The sequence below is a fragment of the Gorilla gorilla genome, chromosome 13 (genome assembly GCF_029281585.2).
Source record: "Gorilla gorilla gorilla isolate KB3781 chromosome 13, NHGRI_mGorGor1-v2.1_pri, whole genome shotgun sequence".
Lineage (NCBI taxonomy): Eukaryota > Metazoa > Chordata > Mammalia > Primates > Hominidae > Gorilla > Gorilla gorilla.
In genome coordinates this window covers 83,735,245-83,749,347 of record NC_073237.2, presented here as the reverse complement: position 1 = coordinate 83,749,347, position 14,103 = coordinate 83,735,245, and the positions used below count along the sequence as shown (strand labels likewise).

The following is a 14,103-nucleotide window of genomic DNA, read 5'->3' as shown; positions in this document are numbered from 1 at the left end:
ACATCTACACACATGCCAGATACTCCAGACATGCACACCATATTCCACATACACACACATACACCATGTATGTCACATACTACACACATGCACATCCCATCCAAACTACACATACAAAATACACAAGTATACATACACATACCACATTCACAACACAGCACACACAAAACCCCACACCATACCCAGAAACATCTCCCCATACACCCAGCCCATCAAGCAGAGCTGGCTGACTGCATACACACTATGTGATGGGGGATACTGATGCACTACAGAGGGCCTCCAAAACACATGAAAACCTCATAGAGGCTGGATGCGGTGGCTCACGCCTGTAATCCCAGCACTTTGGGAGGCCAAGGCAGGAGGATAACGAGGGCAGGAGTTCGAGACAAGCCTGGCCAACAAAGTGAAACCCTGGCTCTACTAAAAATACAAAAAATTAGCCAGGCGTGGTGGCAGGCGCCTGTAATCCCAGCTACTTGGGAGGCTGAGGAAGGAGAATCGCTTGAACCCAGGAGGCAGAGCTGCAGTGAGCCAAGATTGGGCCATCGCACTCCAGACTGGGCGACTGTGTGAGACTCCATCTCAAGAAAAAAAAAAAAAGAAAACCTCATATCTCCAATATCAACTTTTTCAAGGTAAAATTTAATCTAAAACAACTATTACTGCTCTGATGGTAGAACTAACACCACTACTCCACTAGAAAAATATAAAATAATCAGGTTAATTAAAGTTCTTCCCCATTGTTGAATTTTGAATAAATTTATTGTTACTGTGCCTATTCAAGACAATAAAGAATTTAAATAAGAATAAAATATTCTCAAAGAGAATATAATTTGCCCTAAAGGCAAATAACATAGGAAAAGTAGCTATAAATACGCAAAAGAAACAAGATAATCCTAGTTAAATTTGAGTCTGACATGGGTAGGGGTGGTGGGGTAAATCAGCTCCCTGATTTATTTATTTATGCAATAATAAATAAAGCACTTAAATCAGTATTTTAAGTGCTTTAATTTTTATTGTATTTATTGGTTAAGTTAAAATTATTATTCCCCAAAAGATTTTTACAATTCCCACATGACTTGCAGATTTTTTTTTTTAACTAATTGTCAAAATCTTAGGCTCTTGGCTTTCAAAATCAGTACAGACAGATAAGAGCTTTAAGTATTTCGCATTTCCCCGGAGGAAAAAGTCAGCATCATAAACCACATGGGTCACATGCTCACGCACATGGTGTCTTTAAAACATCTTCACTTGCAGATGGGCACCAAGACTTACACCTTCTACCCTCGCCCATCCTGAGAACATGTTTGGGAGCTCTCTGCGTTTTGTGGGTCCAAGAACAAACCAGAAAACCCAGGCATCTCACACTAGTACCTCTGCTACATGTCCTTAACCCAGAGGCTGTAGCTTTAGGGAAGGGGCTGCTTTGGGGACACCAAACTGCTCCTGAGCTCCTAGAGCACGCAAGGGCTGATCTGAGCAATATACTAACCTAGAAAACAAGAAAGAACATAAATGAATCAGCTGTCAAGCCCCACTTCACTTGGGAGGTGGAAGAGGCTGGGGAACAGGCATAAATGACCCTCTTTGAAAAATCAAGTATCATTTTGTTTCTCACTACCAAGGTAACAGTGTGCTGTGGAAATTTTGGAAAACCGATGAGCAAATGGAAAATAAAAAGCACCCAGATGTAATCCTCTGCCCAAAGATAAGCACCATGGGCCTTCTGGTTTACATCTGTGTCACCTTTTTTTCCCCTCTTACATACAAACATATTAAGTTGCCTTAACTCTGTGTCTTGGTGGAAGGATATTACTATACCATTGCCTACTTTATTTAAAATAATATATATTTATCTAATGATTTTGCAAAGAATTTATTTAGAAAGTTTATGAATCGCCATAATCTAAGATATCTTGAATTATGTTCCTAAGATAAAGAGAAATAAAATACTGGGGGCTATATATTTAGGTTAAGTAGGGCAGAGATTAAACTTTCTTGGAGAAAAAAAATCACATTTATAGACAGTATTACATTAAAGGAACATTATATATTTGATATCAAAGGAGACCTTCACACATGAGAACCCCAAATTAGGATCCCATACAGACCAAGTTTCAAATGTTCAGCTGTTTTTTAATCACACTCAAAGCTTAGCAGGGCTTATACTTTTTATGTAATTCAATATCAAAAGACAGATTAGTTTCCCATAAAATACTAGAATTAAACACTAAAATAAATCTAAAAAACACTAGTGTGATAGAGCATGCTCATAAGCATCTCTGTGCTGATTTTCTGCTTGACGATGCCTGGAGAACAGTAATCCCCCCATCCTTAAAGAGAACGAAAGGGGGGCTAATGGAAATGCAGTTCTCAAGCCAGAGGTGACACCAGAAACAGGGGCCATTACAATAGACAGAGCTTGGCAGGATTTGCCTGGGGCTAGAAACACACAGAACACAGAAAAATGGATGGTCTCTGTGTCATCTGTGTATCCATTTCCACCACGGGCTTCAAGAAACTAAGAACTGATGGTGAGGATTTCTCCTTTAATCTTCTGAATAATGCTTTCCAGAAAGTGCTCTTCCTATTGATAAACACATTTGAACACATCAAATCAATTACAGAAAATAAATCAAGAATCGGACGCGGTGGCTCATCCCTGTAATCCCAGCACTTTAGGAGGCCGAGGCAGGCAGATCACCTGAGGTCAGGAGTTTGAGACCAGCCTGGCCAACATGGCAAAACCCCGTCTCTACTAAAAATACAAAAATTAGCCAGGCGTGGTGGCACGTGCCTATAATCACAGCTACTTGGGAGGCTGAGGCAGGAGAATTGCTTGAACCTGGGAGGCAGAGGTTGCAGTGAGCCCAGATCGCGCCACTACACTCCAGTCTGGGTGACACAGCGAGACTCCATATCAAAAAAAAAAAAGAAAAGAAATCAAGAAAGGACACCTCACACTTTAAAAATAAGGGTATCTAACAGGAAAGCATTTAAACCATTCACTCTACCTGTCCCGACAGTGCTTACCTAACAAGAACACTGCAGATGCATAAAATGATTTTTGCTGATCCTCAGGTTGGAAATGGAATCCCAACTAAGGCATCCTACTAATAACTCAAAATAAACTCAATGGAAAGTAAACATCTATGAAGTATCTGCCTGGGAATCAGCATTGTATGTAGGGCCTTCGAAGATTCAATGAAATGTCCAGTATGGTACCCCTGCCCTTGAGAGCAATGATTGGGAGAGGCAGAAATTGTCAATTTCAAAACTGTCAAGCCAAACCAATTGGAACAGCATGGCAGCGTTAAAAAAAAAAAAAAAAAAAAAAAAAAAAAAACTGTCAAAATGAGCCAACTGCATTTTGGCCATATGTGTGGCATATCGCACATTGCACATATACTGAAAAGTATGCCTAATGTTTACCATGCATTTTTTCCTAAGAATTCATGGCAGCTTGCAAAATAAAAAAAAAAAAATCGCAAGAAATTGGAATAATAATTCCCACAGGATCACAGTCTAAGAAAAGTGTTTTTAAAATTGCAAAGCATTATGCAAATGTATAATTAAATGGGCCTAAAGGACAGGAACCCGAGAACTGCTGTTAGAAAATGAGTGGACTCGGCCAGGTGCAGTGGCTCACACCTGTAATCCTAGCACTCTGGGAGGCCATGGTGGGCGGATCACCTGAGGTCAGGGGTTTGAGACCAGCCTGGCCAACATGGCGAAACCCCGTCTCAACTCAAAATACAAAAATTAGCCGGGAGTGGAGGCATATGCCTGTAATCCCAGATATTCGGAAGGCTGAGGCAGGAGAATCGCTTAAGCCAGAGAGGCGGAGGTTGCAGTGAGCCCAGATCACGCCACTGCACTCCAGCCTGGGTGACAGAGTGAGACTCCATCTCAAAAAGGGCAGGGCAGGGCAGGGCAGAGCAGGAAAAGAAAAGGAGTGGACACATGGACCAATTAGAAATTGTTCCTATCATAAAAAATTTCTTTGACTGTCAAAAGGTTCCTCACTGGTCCTTCAGGTAGCAGGTTGCCTACGTCTTTCAAAGCTCCAGGAGCCTTCTCTGCTCATCTCTGCTCCCCAGTGGTGGCTAGCACCCCACAGGAGCAGGTGCCTTCCAGCCTGAGTTGGCCTGAGGTCTTGGACCTGTGCACCTGGCTGATGCTGCCTGTGAACACATGAACACTCCTTCTCCTGCCCCTGGATGCGGTCTGAGAGAACATAAATGTGTTGCAAAAGTTAAAGGTGTCAAAGACTTCAGCATCTTTACTTTCACAATACTGGTCTGGTGCCTAAGCACTGGTAAATGTAGTTCTCCCAACAGTTTCTCAAAGACTGCATTACTTTATGGACAATTTCATTCTTTTATTTTTACATATAGATATGCATACATATCCACACACACGCATGTGTATATATATTTTATGTGCATGTACACAAAATTTACAATGTGTGTGTGTGCACATACAGGCACACATATTTTTTTAAGCCAGGCCTTAATTACATTATATCATTCTGCTTGTTCCCATCTGCTTTTAACTCCCACCTTTTATTCCATTCAGGAAATGAAAATATTCCACACCCTTCAGACTATGCCTAATTAACAGTGGAAATAAAAGCAACCTATTGTTGAAATGTACTAACATCTGCAACTTATTCTAAAATACATCAAAACTGAGATGGACAGATGATTGTACAGAGAGGCGATAAAGGAAATGTGGCAAAATGTTAGTAATTACAGACTCTGGGTGGAGGGCAATTGGTGTTCCCTGTACAGTTCTACCAACTTCTCTGTATATTTAAAAATTTTTGTAATAAAATGTTGGAAGAAAAGAGGGAGAGGTTAGAAGAGGAGACATGAGGTTTTTTCTTCTCTCAAAGCATCAGCTGGCTCTATTATGAACGCCTGGCTCCATGTATTCAACAGTTTACACATTTCTTTCATTGTCTAGCATTTTCAGTTTTGCATAGGGGGTATAAAAATGCTATCAAAATAAGAATTGTTACATTATAATATACATGAAATGAATACATTTTAGATTTTAGAATTTTCTTAAAAAACATAGGATAAAGGCACAACATGCCTACCCTGATGATATAAACCAGGGGTCAGCAAACTTTCTGCAAAAGGTTAGAGGATAAATATTCTCAGGTTTGAGGGCCACATGGTCTCTGTCACCATGACTCAACTCTGCCATTGCTGTGCAAAAGCAACCAGAGACCAAACAAATGGGCATGGGTGTGTTCCAGTAAAACTTTATTTATGAATACTAAAATCTGAATCTCATATAATTTTCACGTGGCACAAAATACTGTTCTTTTTAAAAATCTTTTCCAATCATTTAAAAATGTAAAGACAATTCTTAGCAGAACGACTCTATAAAAACACAGTGGGCCAGATTTGGCCTTGGAGTTACAGTTTACTGACCCTTGAAGTAAACCATAGGGCCTTGGCGATGTGTGGCACCAGTTAATCATGGCACTGTGTGATTGCCAACATGAGGAAATCAAAGAGTGGCATTAATCCCAATTTGGCCAGAAAGAAGAGATCGAGCCTAGCTTAGCACTAAGGCCTGTTCAGGAACGTGTTTGTTAGTAATGATGATGCCTCTTAAAAGGCAAAACCAAGAGTCAGGCCCATAAGCATTAAGCATTTCCTAGAACACATTAATATCAGCCCAGGGGGCACATGGAGGGAAAACTACTGCACAATAAGGAGGCCCTTGGGGATTTCTCTGAACTCATCCCCACCTCTCAGACTTGCCTCTCTTCCTGCATTCCAATATTCTCTAATATTCTGTGGACATTCCTTTATGTTCACAGGAAACAATAAGACACAATAGTTGAACTTTCAGGCAACCAGCCTTTTAAGCTATGTACAATAGACAGCACCTGTATGAAATCCTGGGCATAATTCTGGTTGTGACAGTTCAATGCCCTACACTGGGGAGAGGACTGTTTTTTCTCAGCATTACACTGAAGTGACAGCTCCTCTGCCTTTTTCTACTCATCCTCAGGTCAGTATTGCAGCCCAGGTTTGCACCAGTCTGAGACACGCCAGTCTTTGCTGTGCAGTGAATGCCCTCTTACCCCCAGCTTCTCCCTTCACCACCTACAAAGGCTTCAGATGGACTCACTGTCCTAACTATTCTTCTTTCTATTTATTCTGGTTCCCCAAATTACAAAGTATACTCTATGAAGAAAACACAGGAAAGCCCCAAGGGAAAAATCACGTCCATTTTCAAATATTGTTTCTTCTTTGAATGACCAGGCCGGAGGCTGGTGGCACCAGTAATGAACTCCAGCCAGCTACTGGCAGTGAATATCGGGCGTGGATAGACCAGCCCTCTAGTCAGAGGGGACTCACGCACAAGCTATGACCCACACTGCAGTGGAAACGAAAAGCTCGCTGAGCCCACTGCGTGCAACAATGCAATGATCAGAGCATTTTTTCCTTACATAATATTTTTGACATAGATCTCTCCCCCTAGCCCCTTCTCACTCCAGAGAAGGAATTAGATAGATACTTTAAAATATATCCATGCTTCCACTTGACTATCCAAAGGGTAAGCATTTCCTAAATTCACTGGTCTCTGTTTTCAAAAGGCCTGATGCTAATGCTCGACTCACAGCTGCTCCATCCCCCTGGGAAAGGAAGTTACTTAAAATCTCCTTTGAAGAAGAGACCTGCATGAATATGGAGAGGTCACTGGTCTGGCCCCAATGACTACCTTTGTTCCAGTGAGGATGACCTTCAAAGTGGCCCTTGGGGGTTTCTTTGGATGTTTGTTCCCACCTGCGACAAGGAGGCTCCCCTCTGTGCATCCCTCATGTGGCTCCAGCACATGAAACCCCAATGTCACAAAGGGAAATTGGCTCAGTCTGTCCCATAATGTCAGAATTCCCTAGATGGTGGGGTTTAAAAATTAAATAGCATGTCTCTCTTTTTAAAGAACCAACTTCATATTCCTCAAACAGAAAGAAATTATTCTGAAATTTCTGAAGAAGTACAGTGGATAAAATAACTTTTCATCCATTATTAAATCTAAAAGGGAGTGCATGGGGCTGCATATTAACTTCCTCTTCCAATTTCAAAACGGGTTAAGGAAAGTAGACATAAGATTTGACCCTTGGAGACACTGAGGTTGTTAATGTGCTTAATATAAATTCCCCTTACAAAACAGACTTGAAATTAACTTGCACATTTAAAATCAAGCTACCCTACAGAGGGCTAGATGTAGGAACTGGTAATACAGCCTGTGTTGGTTAGGCAGTGTCTTTGAGATTAATACTAAAAGTTACAAGATCTCTCAACTGCTTCCCCAGGACTTCTGACGACCAAATCAAAGTGGCAGGCTCAGGGTCAGCTTATTCCTCACATTCTGGAAAATATTCTAAGTTACCGTGAGTGGAATAATAACAATAGAACATAATGGGAACCATATAAGTTCTCACTGGGGAAAAGAGAGGGGCAAGATTAGGCTGTGCTTTTTCCATTCCAAATCCCAGAGGGGGAAAGCCTAAATAATAAAAACAGGACTGCGTTGAGGACTTAGGCACATTCTCTCATTTCGTCTGCACAGATATCTAAGGAAGTTCTCATTATCTTAATGAGGAAGCAGGGGTTCTGAGAAGCTTGGGTGGGCAGCATTAGGGAAGTTAGGGAGGCATCAGCTCCTCCTCTGCACCAAGCATTCTTATGAATCCCAAATTGAAAGGCCCAGAGGTGAGTAGGAGGAAATTTAGAGCAGATGACCACAGAACAACAGAACAGGTCTGACCTGCTCTAGGGGCAGGTGACGGGGACTCGCCTCCTGGCATTCTCCCAGCCTAGCCTGAGCCCCTTGGGTCTGGTGGCTTCTTTGCTCCAGGCAGCCTCAATGCAGTCAAGGGTCCTTGCAGATAAAGGCATGTCCGCTGCATTCCACGTACTGTTAAAGCTCTGTCCCCTCCTGTGCAACCTGGGCCTTCCCTCCACCTTTGCAGCCAAGAAATAAACACAAACTGATAATCCAAAGACTGTGCCATGCATCCCCCAGAGCATGTGGTATACACTCCATAACTTTTTACTGAGCATCTATTATGTGTCAGGCACTGTTGTAGATGCTCAGGATAAAACAGACACCAAATCTTCTCAAAGAGTCACAGAATAAATGATACCCTTAATTTTTAATTTAAAAGATAAATTAGTAAGATTACGTTAGAAATACCTTAGAAACTACTAGGTACTAGTGTTACTGGCAGCGAATCTGTATGGGTCTGCAGCAACCTCAATTCTTTTCTCCTCAAAAGAAAGAATTCGACCAAGGGGGCCTAAGGCAGAAGAGACTGAGGCAAGTTTTAGAGCAGGAGTGAAAGCTTATTAAAAAGCGCTAGAGCAGAAATGAAAGGAAGTAAAGTACACTTGGAAGAGGGCCCAGGAGGCGACTTGAGAGATCAAGAACGCGGTTTAACATTTTGACTTGGGGTTTTACATGTTGTCATACTTCTGGGGTCTTGTGCCCCTTCTCCCCTGATTCTTCCCTTGGGGTGGCTGTCTGCATGCTCAGTGGCCTGCCAGCACCTGGGAGGTGAGCACACACAGTGTGTTTACTGGAGTCATACACATGGCTCCCTTGAAGCATTCTTCCCTTACCAGTCGAATGTCCCTGGAAGGTCATATACCAGGGTATATAGTGCAGCAGAAAATGGGGTATGGTGTGAGGTTGGAGGTGATTTTTTTTTTTTTGAGACGGAGTCTTGCTCTGTCACCCAGGCTGGAGTGCAGTGGCGCGATCTTGGTTCACTGCAACCTCCGCCTCCTGGGTTCAAGAAATTGTCCTGCCTCAGCCTCCCAAGTAGCTGGGAGTACAGGTGCACACCGCCACACCCGGCTAGTTTTTTTGTGTTTTTAGTAGACATGGGGTTTCACGGTGTTGCCCAGGCCTGAGCTCAGGAGTTGGAGGTGATTTTTATAGGGAGGTCAGTTTGGCTTCACTGAGAAAGTGACATCTGAACAAACGCTGCAGGAGATGAAAGTTAGCTTTGTGGCTCTCTGGGGCAAGAGCATTCCAGGAAGAGGGATTAGAAAAGGCACAGTAGGCTGGGCGTGGTGGCTTACGCCTGTAATCCCAGCACTTTGGGAGGCCGAGGAGGGTGGATCACCTGAGGTCAGGAGCTCGAGACCAGCCTGGCCAACATGGCGAAACCCCATCTCTACTAAAAATACAACAATTAGCTGGGAGTGGTGACGCGCACCTGTAATCCCAGCTACTTGGGAGGCTGAGGCAGGAGAATCGCTTGAACCCAGGAGGTGGAGGTTGCAGTGAGCTGAGACATCACCATTGCACTCCAGGCTGGGCAACAAGAGAGAAATTTTGTCTCAAAAAAAAAAAAAAGAAAGAAAGAAAGAAAAGAAAACGCACTGTAACAATAAGCTTCCAAATGGATAAGACATCAAGGTGCTTACGCACGCTCAAGTTCTCTCAAGTCTGATTCACATCGGCAAGTGTTTAAAGTATGCTGCTCTCTCACAGTACATTAGTATCAGTGTCAATGCAAGTGGCTTGGTGCACAGAATTCAAACTACCTATATATATGTATTGGTGTATGAAATATTGTGGGATGCATGTGTGCAATCAAAAGGTTTCTGAAATTTAATTTTCCATTTCAAAGTCAGTAGAAAGGAGGATTAATGACTTCGGCATTTTGGTCAGCAAACAATTGTTCGCAGACAAGGTCTCAGCCATAAGATTGCTTCCCATCCTAGGATTTTCTCCTGGCTTAATGTGTGTGCTTCGAAGAAGTATTTTAAATGTCACTTGCAAAAAGAGGAGGATGTGAAATAAACACCTGGGAATAGTCCCAATAATCTGGCCAGTAACAGTTCAGAAAGAAGCTGTGTTTGGAAACTGTCCAAAGAAAACATTAGGCTTGTGTTTTGACATATTTGTTAATGGAAGACAATTTTGCACACACACCTATTTAAGTGATGTTTAAAGGCTTTAGGGATCTTTTGCCATCTCACCTTCCTGATAGACCTAGATGCAGAAAGCATCTAATTCCAGGAACGGACCTCACCTCAGCAGGAGCAAGCTCTATTTTGTGCTCTGCTGGAGCCAGCTTGACCAGCCCTGGCATTCCCTGTACAGCGCATGGTCATCCGTGTAAGGCCGGTGAGTAACAATGGAAGCAGAAACGTTCCCGTGGCATGGAGTTGCTGTTTCTAGACTTGCAGACCCAGCAGGCCGCAAAGACTATTGGGCCTGAGAGGAAGGAATCAGTGTCAGAGAGCCAAGAGGCCCATCTCCTCCAAGCCCCTCAACCTAGAGCAGAGGATCTGAAGGCAAGCGATTAGTCCAAGGACGTACAATGCTCAAGAGCACATAAGTCAAGGGCAAAAGCAGAGTGTCTTCAATGCCACCCTTGGGTGGTTTTACAGTCACTGGGAGACCAACACCTAAAGAGGCAGAATGAATCTCTACACCAGGCTTTGCTCTTACAGAATGTTTATGGAGTTTTGTTTCCATCAGCTAAATAATCACAATTAACAATGTCATGGGTCCTTCACCTTCAGGTGTCCTCTTTCACAGTCAAAGGCCCTGGGCAACTGGTTCTTTCTTCCCCTTCCTTCTTGGCCCCCACTGCTAATGGGAAGAAATTCTGCCTTACAATCCTCCAACTGTTTTTGAAGTAGAAACAGCATATGGGGATGGTTATGTTTGGGTTCTGAGTTTTCAGATAAGTCCTTATAACATGTCTAATTGGCATCAACATCAAAGAAGGTATGTTGTTCACCAGAGAGAGGAGAGAATAACCAAGGATGGCTCAATGGTTAGCTGTCAATCAGACTTGGGCACGGTGACACCACCACTACCATCTCATCACCATAAAGGACCACTCAGTACACAATTATACAGGATGACTTGGGGGATGCTGCCCAAAAACCTTTGCCCTCAAAAAAAATACCAAATATACCTGGTTAGAATCACAATGATTCTCTAGAAAGCTTCCCATAGACTAGTGGAGGGAAATAGAATACCAGGAAGGCATTGGAAAAATCCAAATGTCATTCAGTTGGTGAGTGAATAGACTGTAGCATATTCATACAACAGAAAACTCAGCAATAAAAAAGAGATGAACTATTAACGTAGACAGCAATGTGGATGAATTACAAACGTGTGATGCTAGCCAAACTTAAAAGGTATACATGCCATGATTCTATTTCTGTGTATGTCTTGAAAAGGAGACACTGCAAGAACAGAAAACTGACAGTGGTTGCCAGATGAAGGGAGGTGGGGAGCATTAACTCTAATACACACATGGAAATTTAGGGGATTATGAACTATTATACGTCCTGATTGCAGTAGTAGTTCCATGACTATGCATTTGTTAAAACTCAGAATTGCATATTAAAAGGTGTGAATGTTACTGAACACAAACTATATCTTTTTTCCTTATTTTTTTTTTTTAATTGTAGAGGCAGGGTCTTGCTACATTGCCCAGGCTGGGGCTGAATTCCTGGCTGTAAGCGATCCTCTTGCCTCAGTCTCCCAAAGTGCTAGGATTACAGGCATGAGACACCACTCCTAGCATATAAATTATACCTTTAAAAGGAGCCAAAAAATCTAGTAGAAATCAGTAAAAGAGCAAAACCCAACAAAAATTTTAAATATTTACTGTTTATTGGTAAATTTAATATTTTAAAAACAAACTTAGAGGGATACTCGATCTGCAGGCCTATAGCTCAACTGACTATTAAGCCTGGTCATGAGCTTCAGAGCAACTGAGCCCTCACCCCAGGCAAAAGGCAAGAGGGAGGGGAAATTAAGCTCCTCAGACATTCAGCACCTGCCCCATGCTGGGTGCGAGGAGCTGGGAGCGGCCACAGTGCCAGGTCTGAGAGAGCTCACAGTGGGAAGAGAGAGGAAAACATGGAGGAGGTGGAACCGAGGCCCTCAGCCCTAACAGGGCTGCTCTGACCAAAAGAACCGCCTCAGGTTCTTTTTGGAAACTGACATTTTGGCCTTCATTTATTCAACGCATTTTTTGTTGTTGTTTTTTCAAATGTTTATTTTATGTACAAAGAACTATCATGGTTTTTCATTGAGTAGATGCCTTGGATAATCCCTTGAAGGAAGATCATTTAGTCCAACTTAATGAAACCGATATCCTTCGCGTACTGACGGAAACACTGGCGGCACATATTGAGGCCATATTTCCGGATCAGACCGTGCCGGTTGTTTGAACAGATGCAACAAGAGCGAGAACCCTGGCCGAATTTTCACGGGTGGCTCCAGTACAGCTGCTGGTGACCCATCTTGCTCTCACGAGTGCAACGAGGTAAAAGCAAGAAGCTCTATTCAACGCATTTTTTAGGTAAGCACTGCATTGGGCAGGGAGAAAAACAGACGCAGAAAGTTCTGGTACTCATCCAAACACACAAGAAGACACAGTCTTCCACCCAACTGTTTGCACAGGCTCCTGAGGGGTACAAGGGACCCCAGGGAGACCTCAGGGTGCACTGTTCACACTGTTCGGTTTTTGTTTCTGTTTTTAATCTTTTTATTTCCATAGGTTATTGGGGAACAGGTGGTGTTCAGTTACATGAGCAAGTTCTTTAGTGGGGATCTGTGAAATTTTGGTGCATCCATCACCCGAGCAGTAAACAATGCACCCCATTTGTAGTCTTTTATTTCTCACCCCCTTCCCACCCTTTCCCTCTAAGTCCCCAAAGTCTATTGTGTCATTCTTATGCCTTTGCATCCTCATAGCTTAGCTCCCACTTGTGAGTGAGAACGTACAATATTTAGTTTTCCATTCTTCAGTTACTTCACTTAGAATCATTGTCTCCAATCTCATCAGTTTACTGCAATTGCCATTAATTCATTCCTTTTTAGGGCCGAGTAGTATTCTATCATGTATATATACCATAGTTTCTTTATCCACTTTTTGATTGATGGGCATTTGGATTGGTTCCACATTTTTGCAATTGCGAATTGTGCTGCTGTAAACATGCGCATTCACACTGTTTGGGGTGTGAAAGGACCTGGCTGGTGTCTCCTGGGATTCTGCGAGGAGGTGGTTCTGGCAAGAAACCCACCCCGGCTCTACTGTTAGGCTCTGAGAAAGAGGAAATTCAAGGGCTCAAGCGTGTGCTTCCCAACTTTCCACGTCAGCTTAGGGAACACACAGAACTGATCTCTATGTCCCCTGCAGCCTGAGGGAAGCACCTGAGGGCCCTGAGGGTTAGGGGGTCCCAGACCCAGCATGGCTGGCATACAAGGGGTGCTCCCTGACTCTCAGGTCCAGCTGTGGGAGGAGAGATGCAGTGGGCCCAGAGACCTGAGGAACAGTTCCAAGGTAAGGGCATGCTGGAATGTGCAGGGCCTTTGGGCCAAGAGAAACAGGCACCCCTTCCCCCAGGGAGAGGCCCAGAGCATCAATGGACTCCAGTCCCTCCACTTTAAGAACCTCTATCGGGGCACAAACGGCTCATCCACCAGGAACGCCTTATCCAAGACACTAACTTGCCTCTCATGGGCTGTACTTGTTTCATCTACCTCGCTGAGTAGAGATACTGCAGACCATCTTTCAACATGTTTAGACAGTGCACTCACTAGCATGCCTGTGATTCTGAATATAGCAAACATAAACACCGTAAGGCTTGTATTTTCCTAGAGTGGGATTTCATCAGTCTAGCTCAAGCTTCATTTCTGAAGCTCTTCACTCCCCAGCTCACAAGAGCTCCTGGAAACAGCAGCTTTGCTGATTCCCTACAGCTACCAACAGTGCAGGAAATCTCCCTGGTTGAATCCAGCCAGCCCTCAAACCATGTTTTGATGAGCAAATGGTAACTGAGGGGCTCTGGAAAAACCATGCCCGGAGCCATACTTCACACTTCACACAAAAATAAATTCCAGGCAAATCACAGACTTAAACATACATAATAAGCCATCAAAGTACTAGAAGAAATTATGAGAGAATATTTTAAAAATGAATTTAAAGTGGGCTGGGCACGGTGGCTCACACCTGTAATCCCAACACTTTGGGAGGTCAAGGTAGGCAGATCGCTTGAGCCCAAGAGTTTGAGACCAGCCTCAGCAACA

At 43.2% G+C, this 14,103-nt stretch overlaps 1 protein-coding gene and 1 pseudogene across 7 annotated transcripts in view; both read right to left on the bottom strand.

Annotated features, from left to right (window-relative positions):
• DAPK1 (death associated protein kinase 1) overlaps window positions 1-14,103 on the bottom strand; it is a 208,435-nt gene that overhangs the window by 168,382 nt on the left and 25,950 nt on the right. The gene's annotated exons all lie outside the window — the stretch shown is intronic.
• Window positions 12,059-12,369, bottom strand: LOC109028330 (small ribosomal subunit protein uS14-like; annotated as a pseudogene).